This window comes from Felis catus, chromosome C1 (genome assembly GCF_018350175.1).
Source record: "Felis catus isolate Fca126 chromosome C1, F.catus_Fca126_mat1.0, whole genome shotgun sequence".
NCBI lineage: Eukaryota > Metazoa > Chordata > Mammalia > Carnivora > Felidae > Felis > Felis catus.
This window is the reverse complement of record NC_058375.1, coordinates 166,194,546-166,211,493: the sequence shown is the minus strand read 5'-3', so window position 1 is coordinate 166,211,493 and position 16,948 is coordinate 166,194,546. Positions and strand designations below refer to the sequence as shown.

At 41.1% G+C, this 16,948-nt stretch overlaps 1 protein-coding gene across 19 annotated transcripts in view; it reads right to left on the bottom strand.

Moving 5' to 3' along the window:
* OSBPL6 (oxysterol binding protein like 6) overlaps positions 1 to 16,948 on the bottom strand; it is a 214,517-nt gene that overhangs the window by 143,162 nt on the left and 54,407 nt on the right. The window contains exons 1-2 of one of the 19 annotated variants that reach the window (XM_045034004.1): positions 6,859 to 6,877; positions 6,515 to 6,592 (exon numbers count right to left, since the gene is read on the bottom strand). The exons of the other annotated variants lie outside the window; for them this stretch is intronic. The gene's annotated coding sequence lies outside the window, so the exon portion shown is untranslated. Of the gene's footprint in view, positions 1 to 6,514; positions 6,593 to 6,858; positions 6,878 to 16,948 lie in introns of those variants that run through there. 19 annotated transcript variants of the gene reach the window in all.

The following is a 16,948-nucleotide window of genomic DNA, read 5'->3' as shown; positions in this document are numbered from 1 at the left end:
TTCTCAGGGTATCATTCAGGGAATCATCTTTCTGTAGCGATGAGATAGGAATATAGCTCCAGTCTGAACAAAGTACCTAACTCTGGGTCAAAAGACTAGAGCTTCACAGCCATGATGCTGAAGGAAAGAAGCCAGATGCAAAGGAGTATGTACTGAGTGATTGTACTCCTAGCAAGCTCAAGAACAAACAAAACTAATCTCTGGTGGGAAAAAACAAAAAACAAGAACAAAACAACCAGAACAGTGGTTACGTAGGGAGGGTGAGGAGCTGACTACGAAGGGGGATGAGAGAACTTTCTAGGAAGATGGAATTGTCTTTATGAGGTGTAGGTTACATAGGTAGACCCATTTGTTAAAACTATGCAGCTAAGGTTAGTGCTTTCCAAGGTACATAAACTTTAAAAAACTATAAAAACTATCATCATATAAAAACTATCATGTGGGGGTAAGAGCTAGTGAAAGTATAGATGTTTTAAGATGACAGAATACTGATAATTGTTGAGATTGGAGGATAGGTACATGGGAGTTCACCATACTATTCCGTTTACTTTTTATATGTTTAAAAATTTCCATGCTAATGTTCTTTAAAAAAGACTAGAAATTTAATCCCCTCTCCACTACTTAATAGCTATTGGGTGCTTGGCGAATCTCATTTTATTTATCTATGAACTGAGGATGATGATCCCTGTACATCTCACTCAAAATAACTCTGGGTTGTTGCCAAGTATCACGTGAGGCAATGGAAATAAAAGTAATTCCCTAAGCTGTAAAGTAATACATAAATATAACAAAATAATAATGAAGATTTATAATTACTAATAAATTACAATCCATTCTAGAATGTTTGAGGAGATCATTAATATTTTTCTTTCAACAGAAACATGAGATATAGCTATTCATTTCTCAGTAATTCTTGCTTGGGGCACCTGGCTGGCTCAGTTGGTGGAGCGTGCAACTCTTGATCTCAGGGTTGCGAGTTCAAACCCCACGCTGGGTGCAGGGTTCACTTAAATAAGTCACACTTTAACGTTTATTTATTTTTGGAACAGAGAGAGACAGAGCATGAACGGGGGAAGGGCAGAGAGAGAGGGAGACACAGAATCGGAAACAGGCTCCAGGCTCTGAGCCATCAGCCCAGAGCCTGACGCGGGGCTCGAACTCACGGACCGCGAGATCGTGACCTGGCTGAAGTCGGACGCTTAACCGACTGCGCCACCCAGGCGCCCAAATAAGTCACACTTTAAAAAAAATAATAATTCCTGCTTGAAAAAATAGTAATAGAGCTGATAAATCAAAAGGATAGATAACATAAGTGTCATTTATATTTACAAGAAACTATATTTTGCATAACTCCCTAATAATGCAAAAATGTATGCCTTTAGAAAAAGTTTGAGTGTCTTATACCAACATCAACCTGATGGCTGAGAGAAGATACCTTAAAAGCACACTCCAGAAGGAAGGTGGTTTAGGAACTCAAACGATATAGATAATTCACATGTTTAAAATCGAGGTTCAACTGTTACATAACCCACTGAAGCTTGACCATCCAAAATAATGTTCATGAGCTCATATAAAATCATAACATTAGGGACAAGAAACAGTACATTCTTAATGTGAATCTAATGATACTTAGAAAGCTGGACTTCTAAACATATGGCTAAACATATGGCTCTCCAATGTTAAGGCACATAACTATTCAACCCAAGGACGCCCGGTAGACATATGGACCATTCCTTTATTTTATTAACTTGTCTGTTATGCTACCCTTAGTCAGTTACAATTATCACAAAATACAACCTGTACTGGGAAAAAGACAGAGAGAAATGGAGACAGAGAGACAGAGACACAGAGATAGAGAGAGGTGGTGTAATTCTATCCTAATGTCCCAGTCTAGTCTAGTCAGTGTGTACCCTGAAAACACTAAGGGGTTGGCCTGGAGTGCTGTTGTTGGTTCAAGTTTCAAAGTAAATAAGCATGCCAGAGTGATGTTTTAACAAGAACATTCCAATTCAAAAAATATACTTTACAAGAAAGTCACTTAGATACATTCTTTTGCATGAATCTTTTTTTTTTTTTAATTTTAATGTTTATTTTCGGGAGAGACAGAGCATGAGCAGGGGAGGGGCAGGCAGAGAGAGGGAACACAGAGTCCAAAGCAGGCTCCAGGCTCTGAGCAGTCAGCACAGAGCCCAACGTGGGTCCTGAACTCACAAACTATGAGATCATGACGTGAGCCGAAGTCGGATGCTTAACCGACAGAGCCACCCAGGCGCTCCAACTTTTGCATTAATCTTATCTTCAAATAATAGATATATGTACCAAGTGCCTACTTTCAGTGTTCTAACATCTTCCCAGTCCCGGTTTAGGTGAATGTGCTCCCTACATGTCAGTTCTCCAGCCTGGCCTTTCCACTCTGCATGAAGTGACCTGGTGCACTCCTCCTCAGGCAGCCTCAAACGCCATGTCTGTTTTTTTCCACATGACTTCTCTAAAAAGTGCTGGCCTACCCTGCCAACTGCTGGGTTTCAGAATGGCCCAAGGAACACCATCTGAGCTGCTGTTTATGAAATTACTAAACAAAAATATGATTGAAACTGCTCACTTCTTATTCTTTTGTTATGGTAGAACACATTATATAACACGGTAGCAAAAGTACTGGTCATCTGAAGAAAAATCAAGGCTTCAAGCTAAAACTCTCATTCCAGCTAGCACCCTGCTTGTAAAAGCCTTCACCATTAAACTTAGGCTCTGAGTTTATATTTCTCCCTGTTTATATTGCCCTTGGATAGTTCAAATAAAATACAGGACCATCCAGTTAAATCTGAATGTCAATTCAACATGGAATCTTTTAGTATAAACATGTCTCAAAAAATACTGCATTTTGTACTAAACTTTTATACTAAAAAACCCATTCCTTATTTACCTGAAATCCAAATTTAAGTTGGTGTCCTATATTTTTATTTACTAAATATGGCAACTCGCAGCCCCACCTCCACTATGATGATGAGTAAAATCGACATGCACATAAAGAACACACTAACTGTTATAGCCTCTTTTGATTTGCTGGCTCTGAATTTATTCCTTTAGAATATACAGCATGTAGCTATCAGAACAAACTGTGAGAATAAGCAGGATGACATTATAGGGATAACCTCCCTTTCTGCAACTGGGAAATGGAAAGGGTTGAACTAGATCTAAAATTCCATCAAACCACTGAATTATTAACAAGCCTTCACCTATATCAAAGTTAATCATCAATATCTGAAATTCTCATGTCTCCTGGAGGAAGTTTCCTCACCAAAACACAAAACAAAACAAAAAACCCCCAGAAACCCCAATCAACTCAATTTGTCATCCATTTCTATTTCTCTTTCAAAAGCATTTCCTGAGGGGCGCCTGGGTGGCTCAGTTGGTTAAGCATCTGACTTTGGCTCAGGTCATGATTTCACAGTTCATGAGTTTGAGCCCTGCGTCAGGCTCTGTGCTGACAGCTCCTCGCCCCCCCACTCACTCTCATTCTCTTTGTCTCTCTGTGTCTCAAAAATAAACATTAAAAAAAAGAAAGAAAGAACAAAAGCATTTCCTGAAACCTATATTCTCAAAACTCAGCAATAATAACAATTTCTCTGTACAGTGGCCTGAATGTTCACCAATATTTGCCACCTTCTATTGATTCTGTCCACAGTCTACTCTCGCAGAAATGTTCAAGGTTGCAGAAACTAGTGGTCCCTCATAGTGATCACACCAGGGGCCATTATCACATGTGGTGATCCCTATTGTACTGTTTACCAAACGGTCATATTATTTTAGCAGAATATCCAAATCTATTCTAAGATGGAGCTGTGTCATGATCTTATCAAGTCAGGAAGGAAGGAACAGCAGACCTCTAATTCATGCTGACCAAAGACAACCTAGAAGTATTAACATTAATTATAAGAAATGGGATAAGATTTATGTCCTTCCGTATATCCAAATTTGGTTCTATTCAAAGAGCCTCAAGTAACCAATGTCGTTACCTGTGATTACAGATTGCATTTAACTCAGTCCTATGTGTTTAACAAAAACCACTGACCATATAAGAACAAATGTCTCCCATGTTTTGTTTCGCCCAAATCATCCTCCCTGCTTTAAATGTTTTGGTTTGGGCAATTACGCTAATTACATTGGCAAACTGTGGCCCAAGGGCCAAATCTTGCTCTCTGCTTATTTTGTAACAGAAGTTTTACTGGGCTACAGCCATGCTCATTTATTTATGTACTGACTATGGCTGCTTTCACACGACAACAGCAGAGTTGAGTAGTTAGTGACAGACCATATGGCTCATGAACCCCCAAATATTTACTATCTGGCCCTTTACAGAGTTTGCCAATCTCTGCTAATCCCTTGCAGTCTCCAAGTGTCCAGGGAGCATTTTTGGTGTAGGAGCTCCTATGGCCACGAGTAGTTCCAATAGGACACCGCTCTTCGGCCTCACACATTCTTGAAGATCCAAAGGAGAAACACACAAGCATGGCCATATGAGAAAGCACATGACTTTCTGCTCCGAGCATTTCACAACATGAAACTACACCATGACAAGCATGTGCACAGGATGGTTGCCGCCACCATTATTTGTGGTGTGATGAGGAAAATGCAGTGGGGCAGGAATACAGAAATTGTCTCCATTTGGTGCCAGCGCCTATGAAGGTACTGTCGCTGTTGTAGCAATTTAGAATTTAAATCAACACAGTTCTCCTGTGACTTCGCTGCTTTAGGCAGGAAGGGCGCGTGATCAGAAAGAACAACTGCCTTCAAAACCGAAACTACTCTGAGCCTTAAAAGAGCCCTCCATAGATGCCTTGGAGGACAGACTGCCAGAATGACATATTATGGTCTCTGAGAGGCCCTTGCTGAATACCACCACCTCCTCTGCAGTAATCAGGCATGAAGGGCCCCTTGTAATCTCCTTTCTGCTCCACGGAAAGCCCTTGTAAGCAGAAATGGCACACTCACAGTTAATGAAATTTTATGCCATAGAAAATTAAACACAGATATTCCTCTAGTTGAGAGGAGCAGGAAGGAAAAAAAACTCACAGTAACTGGTGCTAAGTTTGACTTCACAATATTGACAGAGTAGATGGTTTATCAAATAAAAACTTTAAGAACTGGGACTAATTCAATCCTTCCACCCCTCTTAGGGATCACAATGGGCTCCCACTGGTACAGAAGCAGAACTGTGGTTCTTTCTTCCATCCTTTGAATCTTACTCCTACATTGTGTACCATCGCCCACTCCCTGAGCCCACCACTCCCTTGTTTACATAAAGGTGGGTCCCTGCCTGAGGTTCTTAGGCTCCTGCTGGAAAACACAGAAAATCAACCACAAGCCCACACCCTTGGACAGAAGAGAGACATCCCAGGTCATTTCACTTTCAGCCAGAGCTCAATACGTTTATGCCTTTTTAAATTCTGATATTTGATGAATGCCTACCATGTGCCAAGGATAGTTCTTCCAGTTGAGGTTCAAGGGTGAAAAATAGACACAGATGCAACCTTCTCAGAGCATTGACAGGTGAGGGGATGGTGGGGGGGGGGGGCAGTTATCAGATAAATAATCCCACAGAGTGTCAGCTTATATTATAGATGTGTCTAAGTCTAGGATTATGAGTCTATACCTTGTGTTCAGTGCCGTGAGGGTATGAATAGCAGGAGTCTGAGAATATAAAGGGGGATCCTCATTCAGGATCTGGGGAAGCTGCTGTTCTACAGAAGTGACATTTAAAATGAAACCAGGGGTAGATCTTCAGGTGAAGAATGGAATTGAGGAACAGTTTGGGCAGAAGGAAGGGCAGGTGCAGGCACCCCAAGGAAGAGAGAGTGTGGCCTAGTCAAGGGAGGTGAGAGTGAGGCTGGGAAGAGAAGAGGTGGCCTTCTAAGTCAAAGTACGGGGTTTTGTTCATTTTAAGTACAATGGGAGGCTGCGAACAGGGCAGTGAAGGATTAGATCTGCATATTTAAAAGACCACCCTTGGGGTGCCTGGGTGGCTCAGTCTATTAAGGATCTGACTCTTGGTTTTGGCTCAGGTCATGATCTCACAGTTCACGAGTCTGAGCCCCATGTGGGGCTCTGCATTGACAGCGTGGAGTCTGCTTGGGATTCTCTCTCTCTCTCTCTCTCTCTCTCTCTCTCTCTCTCTGCCCCTTCCCTGCTTACTCTCTCACGTGCTCTCGCTCTCTCTCTCAAAAAATAAACATAAAAAATAAAATAAAATAAATAATAAAAGACCATCCTGTGGGTGAGGACTAGTCCAGAGGGGCAGGAACAGAAGCAGGGTTAGGCATGGCTGAGGAAGGAGGTGCCAGTGGCCTGGTTTGGCAGGGGGGTGGGGTGGGTGCACAGTAGTGTGCAGAAGAGTGGCATGACTCAAGCTATATTTGGAAAACAGGATCAACAGGAGATACTGACAAATGAAGGAGAAACAGGTACTAAGGACGCCTCCCAACTTTCTGGCATGGGCTCCTGGGTAGATACGCACCATTTACCAAGAAATGCTTCGGGAAGACACTGTAGGGTGAAGCATCAAGAATTCCATTTCATAAACCACACGGCTTACCTGTAAGGAGCACAGTAAGATTTACTAGCTTCTATTTACTAGCTTCTCCTAGCTTCTATGCTCTGTTTCCATCACCTGTATAATGGGAATTAGGGCAAACCCATGTGGCTGTTGTGATGATAAAAAGGGCAAATGCATTTAAAACATTTGGCATGATTCCTGGCACACAGTAATGTAAAAACAAACAAACAAACAAACAAAAACATTAGCAGCTAGGGCTTTTTTTTTTTTTTTTTTTTTGGCACTGGAAGTTTGAAATGTCTTACCAGTGACCTTGGGCAAGATGTCCAGTAGGCAGTTAGATAGCTCAGCTCTGCAGCTCAGAACTCTCTCCTGCTGGGAGAGTGGGAGGGATGATAAATGTTCAGTGCTGCTATGAGATTATGAATCAAACACCTTATTACAGATTTTATAACAGCAGCTGGAGATTTACTTATAAATTGACTAAAAGGTCAGTATCTGGTATCATCAGCATATACATGGTACCCAGAGTTACAGAAGATAGAGTAATTTGATGCAGAAGTGAACTCTTAGGGAGGAAAACAGAGGGGTCAAGGAATGAGCCTGTAGGGAGTTACTTAAACACAAAACAAAGATGAAAAGTTGAAGGAAAGTAAATAGACATAAAAAGCATCTGTACATTTTATTCTATTTTTCCAAGCAGAAAAATGGTAATCTTAAAAAAGAGAGTAACTCCTTACAGATTGAAGTATATACAAGGATATGTTTGCAAGGATATTCATTCATTGTAATGCTATAATAGCAAAAATGACCTCAAGCAACCTAAATCAGTAATAGCAGACTGATTTAGGTAAAGTATGGCACATCTATGTAAAGAAAAATGTATAGCAATAAACATCATCCCATAGATAATGTATTGGGAAAATGTTCACATTTTACTGGCATGCCAAAAAAGTAGGTTACAAACTTGTATGCATAACATACAATAGAAAAAAAAAAATTATCAGAGCAAACAATACCAGAAAATCAATAGCAGTTGATTCTAGATAATGAGATTTCAGATGATTTTCTTTTTTTGTACTTCTTTTTCAAAATATCAGCATGAGTAAATGTTAATTGTGTAGACAGAAAATGAAACAAAGCAGAGAACTCTGATTTCTCCCTCCAAAATACCTGACACTTTTAGTCCTCAACTCTCCAAAGGAAATGCTCACGAAAAACTCTAAGACTGAAGTCTTGATACAAATGTCTCCATCACCATCCTCACAGTAAAAGGAACGTGACACTGTTGTATACATGGAGAGCGATATTTACTGATCCTTCCATAATGAAACATTCCCCACCAGTGGCTATGCTTTTCTAAGCCTAAAACAACCAAATCACAGTTACAAAATAGATAACATTCTTTGTTGAATCTTCAACACTACGCACCAAGAGACGATCGCAGGAAAAATTTCATTATAAGAAGATAAAGCCACACAAACTTTCAATCTGTACATATTTACATACCATCACAGTCACGACCGAACCTGAAATGTCTTTGAAAGAAACATTAAATATTTTCAGAGGGCCTTTACTTCCCCACAGGACTTTAAAAATTTATCCAGAAAACTTACATCGCCTCTCTGCTAAACCATAAATAAGCTTCATAATAGCAGATTAAACTTCCTCTGATGTAAGCAAAAGAAGAAATTCTCCTTAAATCCTAGTTCTTGGTATCTGTGCAATCTTGGCCAAGTTACTTAGATTTTCTGAGTCTCAGTTTTCTCATCTAAGAGTAGGGGGAGGGGTGCTGGGGTGGCTCAGTGGGTTGAGCTTTTTGACTTCCCCTCAGGTCAGGATCTCTCTGTTCAGGTTTGTGAGTTCAAGCCCCGCCTGGGACTCCCTACTGTCGTTGTGGAGCCCGCTTCAGATCCTGTGTCCCCCTCTCTTTCTTCACCTCCCCAGCTGACTCTCTTTCTGTCAAAAATAAAAATAAATAAACATTTAAAAAAATAAATAAAGTAAAATAAAATAAAATAAAACTGGGGGAATGTAACTTTCCCTGAGAAGCTTTCCAGTTTAGAGGACCATGGCGGCTGCATAGATCCCAATCTCTCTACACCTTCTTCCCAAAAGAACAAAATCAACAAGACGACAAACCTCCTCACAAGACCCAAGCCATTTGTTACGATTAGGGACGCAAAATACCACATACTTCAAATTACCCGTAAGTGTCAAAGGAAATACCAATTTCCAAAAAGAGCTTCTTCTGCTGCTGCAAACCAGTGAGTGTGAGGAGAGGCAACTGTGAAAAGGAAAACAGGGGCACAGAGAAGACTTTGATGAAGCCCAGACAACATTCACCCCCCCCCCCCAAGAGGGAAAGTCCTGTACCAAGTTCCACGTATCCCACACAGGCCTGAGACCTGGGAGTTCTCAGCACCAGCTCCATGTGAGGAAAGCACTAGGTGAGAGAGACCACAGGCTTCAGAGAAGTGTTGCTTCTGGGAGAGAAGGAACTAGAGGCTCTCTGTGCCTCTGCTAGGGCAGAGAAGGAACAGAGAGAGAGTAAGAATCCTGCAACACACCATCCACCACCACTGTCACACACTGAAGAAACAGCACCTCTGACAGAAATGAGAGCTCCTGAACCAAGAAAAGCACCGCTGAAATGCTTAGGAATAGAACAATGTCAGAACCAAACCACGTAGCTGCTGAAAATCCCCCCCACCGAAAACCAGGAAGCAGAAGGAAACTCTAGCAACACTCCAAACTGAATTAAATACCCTCGTCACACAAGCATTTGGAGAACTGAAAACACACCTAGAATCGGACATACAAAAATTAACAACAGAAATGGACGAGGACAGAAAAGGAAGAAATGTGAGGACAGTCGGCTGAATTCAAGAAAGAAAGTAAAGAAAGAGACAGAAGAACTTTTTCGTCAGAACTGAAAAGTTCTAAGGTGCCCAAGAGAAAATAGATGTGAGTTGAAATTCAATAAGGAACATGGAAGAAAAATCTAAAAACAGCAAAGTAAAAGAAATGGACATGCGTGATAAATGGCGAGGAGCTGGGTACACAACGGCACAGGGGCAGGTCACAGGGAGATAAAGTTGATCAGCGAGACTGGAACTGGATTCATTCATTCCACACACACTTCTGAGCATGGAGGACACAGTTGCTGGTGGCTGTCAATGGCAATGGCTCTCGCCCTGCAGGGAAGACAAATGCGGAGTCGGGGACCTTTAGTAAGGAGAGTGATCTAATCAGACTAAACGGTACAGGAGGTAACTCTAGAAGCGGAATGGAAGAGGTTACAGAGTGTGGCGAGACTGAAAGGGAGGCTAATTAGCGGGCCGTAATAAATAATTCTGAGATAAAAGCATCAAGGTTTCCTGATGATCCCATACAAAGAAGACACCAAAGCTTCTATTTTGGGAAGCTAGAGAATGGCTCCATAGTAGGTGGAAAGAATTTCTGCTCCATGCTGGGCACTGCGAGATATGATCTAGAGGCTCGGTGGGACTGTAGGAGGGGGCAGGAACTGGAGATCCTGGGGGTGGTCATCTCTCTGGTGACGGGGTGGCTGCTGGACATTTAGAAATGGACCATGAGTAATTGAGTGCTCGTGTCTACAAGGACCATGCAACAACTCTGGAAGTTTCCAATTTTAAGGGGCGGAAGTGGAGGAAGAGTACCGGAAGACAAAAATAGCAGCAGGAACGTGGCCAAAAGAGAAGGTGCCCAGAAGCCACCAGAGGAGACATTCTGGAAATGGCAGCTGGTCCCCAGAGGCAGACTGTACAGACACCACAGAGAGTGAGGGCTCAAAAACAGGAACCTCAGACACCACTGGTGATCCTACTGAGAAACCGTTTCAGGTTGAGGAGTGAATGGCATTCATAAAGCAGGATCAGGAAATGCACTCACGGTGAAGGGAAGAAAAACAGAACGGCCAGTGGTAAGGTCAAAACTGCACAAATACCAAAAAGAGGAGATAGGTGATAGAGCGAGGAGAGAGAGGAAGGAGCCACGGTCAGAATGGATGCTGCAAAGGTAGCTTTCAGGGTCCCTTCCAAAACTGTGACAGCAAGGAGTGCAGATGCCGTGTGGAGACCTCACTTAGGCCAGCATCCCAGTGGCAACGTGAATGGCTTTTCCTTCTTTGAATCCCTCTAGGGTGTACTGTGGAATTCAAGGCTGGGGGCTTAGAGTCTAAGACACAGCTGGGTGCGCCAGTTCTGACACTCCCCACTTGTTCCCCTGGGAACAAACACATCCTAACTTATCCGAAGTTCAGTTTACCCATCAGTAAATTAGGTGTGACAATACCAGTCACACACACCCCGACCTACTTCATAGTGTCAGTGTGAGGTCTCCAAACACGCTATTTGTGTGGATGTACGCTGAAGGCAGACCAGCCCTGTGGCATAAATTAATGGATCTAATTATTCCACATACGCTTGTTTCTTGCTAGAGGTAATATTTACTTATTCTGTGTGCATCCCACATAGGGTCTGACACGGTATTTTGTACAGGTGTTTATCACACACTTGAACTAAGAACCAACCTTGTCTTCATGAAGGGCATATGGCTGAACTGCTTTCTATGTCCCACACCACGGCACATGAAACCATCATCTCTAAACCTGGGGTAGGTTCCCAGCCTGAGTTTTTAGTGAAGACTCCTAGCACACTGAAACGGAGTTCAACTACATACACTTTGTAATAGCATTTCCAAATGAGCACAAGTACAATTATGAAAAGGTTGCCATATGTTACACTGATTTTTTTTTAATTAAGAAGAAAACAGTAAGACATCATGTTCCAAGCGCACGTAGCCATTCCATCTAGAAAAGGCACCTAGAGAAAATCAACCACCACATCCCAGCCGAGCCAGGAGGCAGGGTCTGCCCACATGGCTCTCACATGGTTCTACAGAAACCCACTAGCAGCGGGAGACAAGCTTGAATTCTGTGGCATCATCAAGTAAGAAGCTGCGGCAGTCAAATCCATCATGTCATGTCTCATTTGCATCCCCGTTACCTCTGAAACGGAGCATACTCTGGAAAAGTACATTTTAATATGGCTGATACAGCCTTACCTACCATTCAATCAAGATCTTTTTATTACAGAGATAATATTACACCTGTAACTTAGCACTTTGGTTGGGGTGGGGGGAGGATTACACATGTAGAGAAAATATATTTTTCTTTTCACTACCAAAGAAGCAAATTATTTTTGCTGAACTACATAGTACAGTAAGGTTCATACATTTTAAACAACCTAGATAAAGTCTTTTTTCCCACTTGCGGCAAGTCTCAGTAGTGATTTAAAATTAAATTGCTAACCAAGTGTCAGGAACCATGAAATAAGCACAAGCAGTAGTCTCCCTCCGAATAGCAAACACCCGGATATTCAGAATCACGTGAAAGTATAAAAGCAAATAGTAGTAGCACCATCTATTGAACACCTTCAATTCAAGAAAGCTACCTACTTCCTTTTTACACCCAAAGGGAAAATGTTAGGACTGTGATATTATTATTATTCTCTTATTATAAAAAGACACTCATTTATTCATTCATGCAATACACTGAGCCCCTACTATGTGTCAGACAAAGTGCTAGGAGCTGGGAATGTGGTGTTAAAACAGACTTGTCCTTGCTCTCACAGACCTATGGTCTAATGAGAGAGACCAAAATAAATGAATGAATGAATAAATAAATAAATAAATAGCTGAGCATATGATTATAAATTTTAAATGCTAGAAGGAAAAAAGTTATACTACTACAAAAAAAAAATGAGAGGGACTTAACTTGAAAGGAGGAGAAGGCTTCTCAGAGGAACTAGCATTTATGCTAACACTGAGGTCAAAGAGGGAGAGGATACTCCAGACAGGGGGAACAGCAGGTGCGAAGGGTCTCAGGCAAGAAAGAGTTGGACATACCAAGGACGAGAAAAAGACCAGTGGCATTTGGGTGGAGTGTACGAGGGAGAGGAAGACACTAAATGAGGTGGTAGTTGTAGGCAAGAGCCAGAAAATTTGGAATCAAATGAAATATTTGGGTTTTGTTGTGTTTTCTAAGAAGAGGATAAGTTTGGGATGCATTCTAGAGATGGATGGATAGGACTATTCTATATGGGCAGGGAGAGTGGGAGGGAATGGGGCGTCAAAGGTGATCCTGTCTCTGGCTGGAGCAAGTGACTGAATACAGGTCTCGTACAAAGACAGGGACACAGTGGGAGGCAGAGGCTTAGCTGCTAAGTAAGGGATCAAAAGACTGGTTTTGACCAAAATGTTAAGAAGTTAAATGAGACCTCCAGACGGGAAAGTCAAGTAAGTGGTGGGATTAAATGAAACAGAAATGTAAGGCATGTGCCATTTCACTCTTGACAATCTAGATTAGTAGCTCAACTAGTCCAGCCTTCTTGGAACAAGTCATTCCCACCTTCTTACTTGCCTCTGGATACAGTCCATTACCATGCCAAGGAGCGGGCCAATGAGAGGGGAAAACAGACCTTTCCGTAGAGCTGTGAACAGTGCTCATTCTCAATTATAGCAATTTACATTCTAAGAAAGCAGAGAAGTGTTTGTAACAAACCCAGTATAAAGTGTTACAGACTTTGTAAACTTTTATATATGCAATCAGTTTCATATATCTTATAAAGTATATACTTATATGAATATATTAATAAAATACACAAAATACATATGAAAATAATTTCAGCAATATTCTTATATAAACAAATTTTATATAAGAGAATACACATGCATTTCTGAAGATTTTCTGTGGTTCATATATTATGCATATTGTTTCACAGCTATCATAATAAAATCTTAAAGTTATTTTTTAATATTTAAGATAAGACTTAGATTAAATGAGTTCATCTACTATTTCTTTGATAAAAACTTAGGGCATCAATATCCTCACATTTTGGCCAACTTGTCGTATTTTGAAAAGCACTGCAAGATGGTATGGAATCACTTATTGTATCAAGCACTGATTCATGGTTTCAGGTTGTAAGGGACTCCTAGCCCGTATCTGATCCCTGCGTTGACCTCTGTTTTTCAACCAGATTGCTATGGTTCAAAATTCTCTGTTCATTCAAAATTTCCACCAATTTCCTAAGAGGAAAAACTGCAGAAGCAGGCTCACCACGCTCGACTTCTGGCAGGGCGACATTTAACACAGGCAAGACGGCCAAATAAAAAGATGACGTCATCCACATCTGCTGATTCACGCGGAAAGGGGGGTATTAGGAGGAGCAGACAGTGAAGCCAGGAGCGATACGGGAATTGTGATTACATTTTACTGGAAAGTAGGATGCTGAGCTGGACAACTGCTCAAAAAGGTTACTGGTAGCCAATGAAGAAAGAAAGGAAAGGCAGCTATTCTGTGAAATGAGATCAGAAGAGTCAAATAGTGTTGGTTAAGCAGGCAAGCAAAAGGCACAGTCTTAGCTGTGAAAGACTGAGACCAAGTATTCCCTTTTCCTTCTCTGAGTGCACATTTCCCACATCGAACCCACTTAAAAACACAGCTTCTCAGTCACACGTGCAAAAGATATACTTTAAAAACATCTTAAGCCCACTTTTGTCCAAGCAATCAGGCTAACTTGGCACAACTTGATAAGTCACAAAATAAAACTTTTTATATGACCAATACACAGTATGTGTAAGGGTAAATTTCTAAGGGTAAAAAGTGTATCTGTGCAATATGTGTTTAATTGCCTTAAATATAAGCTTCTACCATGAATAACCATCCATGCAGAATGCCATTAGTACATTTAAGGCATCAAATAAAAATGAATTAAGTATTTACTCATGAGCCATGTCCATTTTCATAGAACTAAATCCCTGAAGTGAGGCAAAGCAAAAGGTGATTGTAATCCATTGTTGTCACATCATTTATTCAAAAAGTGTTCCTTGAGTATCTACTATGTTGTATTAGGAACTGTGTGAGGCACAGTAAGGTAATCAGTTACTGAACCCAAATGAGGACACTGCCTGACAAATATGAATGGGCCAATGGGGACAATTACGAATGACAGTGGTATAGAAATAATAATAGCAATTATTGGGGCACCTGAATGGCTCAGTCAGTTAAGCATCTGACTTCAGCTCAGGTCATGATCTCACAGCTCATGAGTTCGAACCCCACGTCAGGGTCTGTGCTGATAGCTCAGGGCCTGAAGCCTGCTTCAGATTCTGTGTCCCTTTCTCACGCTGCCCCTCCCCCACTCATGCTCTGTCTCTCTCTCTCTCTCTCTCTCTCTCTCTCTCTCTCTCTCTCTCTCTCTCTCAAGAATAAACATTTAAAAATATAAAAAACAAAAATAATAGCAATATTAACAGTGACTTTTATTAAGTAATTACTATGTGACTAGTTCTCTGCCAAACACTTTTTAAATTATTAGTTTTAATTGTGGTTAAAGACATAACATAAAATTTGCCATCTAAATTATTTTTAATTATATCGTACAATGGTGTTAAGTACATTTACATTTTGGGCAATCATCACCACTATCCACCTCCTCTTTTCATGTTGAAAAACTAAAATTCTGTACCCATTAAACAATATCCCCCCCACCATTCCCTTCTCTCCTGAATCCCTAACAACCACCATACTACCTAAGAATTATGATTTCAGGGGCACCTGGGTGGCTTAGTCAGTTAAGTGTCTGACTCTTGATTTTGGCTCAGGTCATGATCTCATGGTTTGTGGGATCGAGCCCCTTCACAGGCTCTGCGTACTGACAGTGCAAAGCCTACTTGGCTACTCTCTCTCCCTCTTTTTCTGTCCCTCCCCAACTCATGCTGTCTCTCTCTCTTTCTCAAAATAAACTTAAAAAAAAAGAATTATGATTTCATAAGTATAGCCAATAATATACTTCTTCTATTTGAATCTACACATGTTTGCAGGGTATCTTTTTCAACTAAGACAACATTAAAATCAAGAATCTAAATAAACTGTACTTAGACTTCAGTATAACAAATATTAAATCTCGATTTTAAAAATTAAGTATATTAAGTTATTAATGTTTTAAAGAACAAAACAGTTTTGGGGTGTCTGGGTGGCTTGGTCAGTTAAGCATCTGACTTCAGCTCAGGTCATGATCTCGTAGTCTGTGGGTTCGAGACCCACATCAGGTTCTGTGCTGACAGCATGGAGCCTGCTTGGGATTCTCTTTCTCTCTCTCTCTCTCTCTCTCTCTCTCTCTCTCACTCACTCCCTCTCCCTCCCTCCCTCCCTCTGTCTCTCTCTCTCTGCCCCTCCCTGACTTGAGCTTTCTGTCTCAAAATAAATAAATAAGCTTAAAAAAAAAGAACAATGGTTTATTGTAAAATTTTAAGTATTAACTTCATCTTTCCTAACCTCTGTAAAATTTCTACTTCATGTTCTAAAACTTAATACTATGTGTGTGCATAAAATTTATTAATAAATATCATACTCTGGATATGACACGCACAAAAACTTTTTAGTGATGTGGTGTACAACCAAAAGCATTTGGGGAGCCACTAATATAAAGGACTGTGGTCCCATTAATGGGAATCAATGATAGGCAAGGAGCTTGTTTTTGAACATGTTGAAATATATTGAGTTAGTGTGGCAGGTAGAAGATCAGATGGACACACCCACAAGGCAAAAGTACATGTAAGCCTAGAGTGAGGCTGAGAGACGGAATCTATATTTAGAAGTCATCTGCATAGCAGTGACCAGAAGAGACATGAGAAGGGATAAGAACCATGAAAAAGAATACAGCAGAGGCCTACACAGAGAGCAGTCCCTATATTTAGAAAGTCTAGGAGAAAGGAGATCTAAAGGAGACAGGGAGCTAAGAAGAAAGCCAAAAAGGATACATAAAATGGAAACCAAAAATGAGGACACAGTGTCAAAAGTTTCAGAAAACTGAGGAACCGAGAAAAGGCCACTCACTGGGTTTGGCTGCCAGGAGGTCACTTCATTCCTCTGAGAGCATTGTCAGTAAGGGGTAGTGTCAGAAGTCTGATTCAGGTCTGACTGGGTGGTGAGGGGGTGGAGATAAGAACTGAGTGGTCCACAGGGAAACTTGGTGACGATGGAAATGAAAAGAAGAGCAGAAGAACAATGGATGGATTGGCCTGGTTGCAAGAATTTCTTAGGTGTTGGTTCTCAACTGGGGCAATTCTGCCCCTTGAGAGATATTGGCAATGTCTGGGAACACTCCAGAGTGCTACTGGCTATCTGGTGAGTAATGGCCAAAGTTGCTGCTAAACATCTTGCAATACACAGGACTGACCCCTACCACAAAGAATCATCCAGCACAAAATGTTGATGTTGCCCAAAATATCAACGGCCAATCACTGAGAAATCCTACTCTAAAAGATCAGAAAGATCTGAGTGTTCTCACATGGTAAGAAGCTATGAAA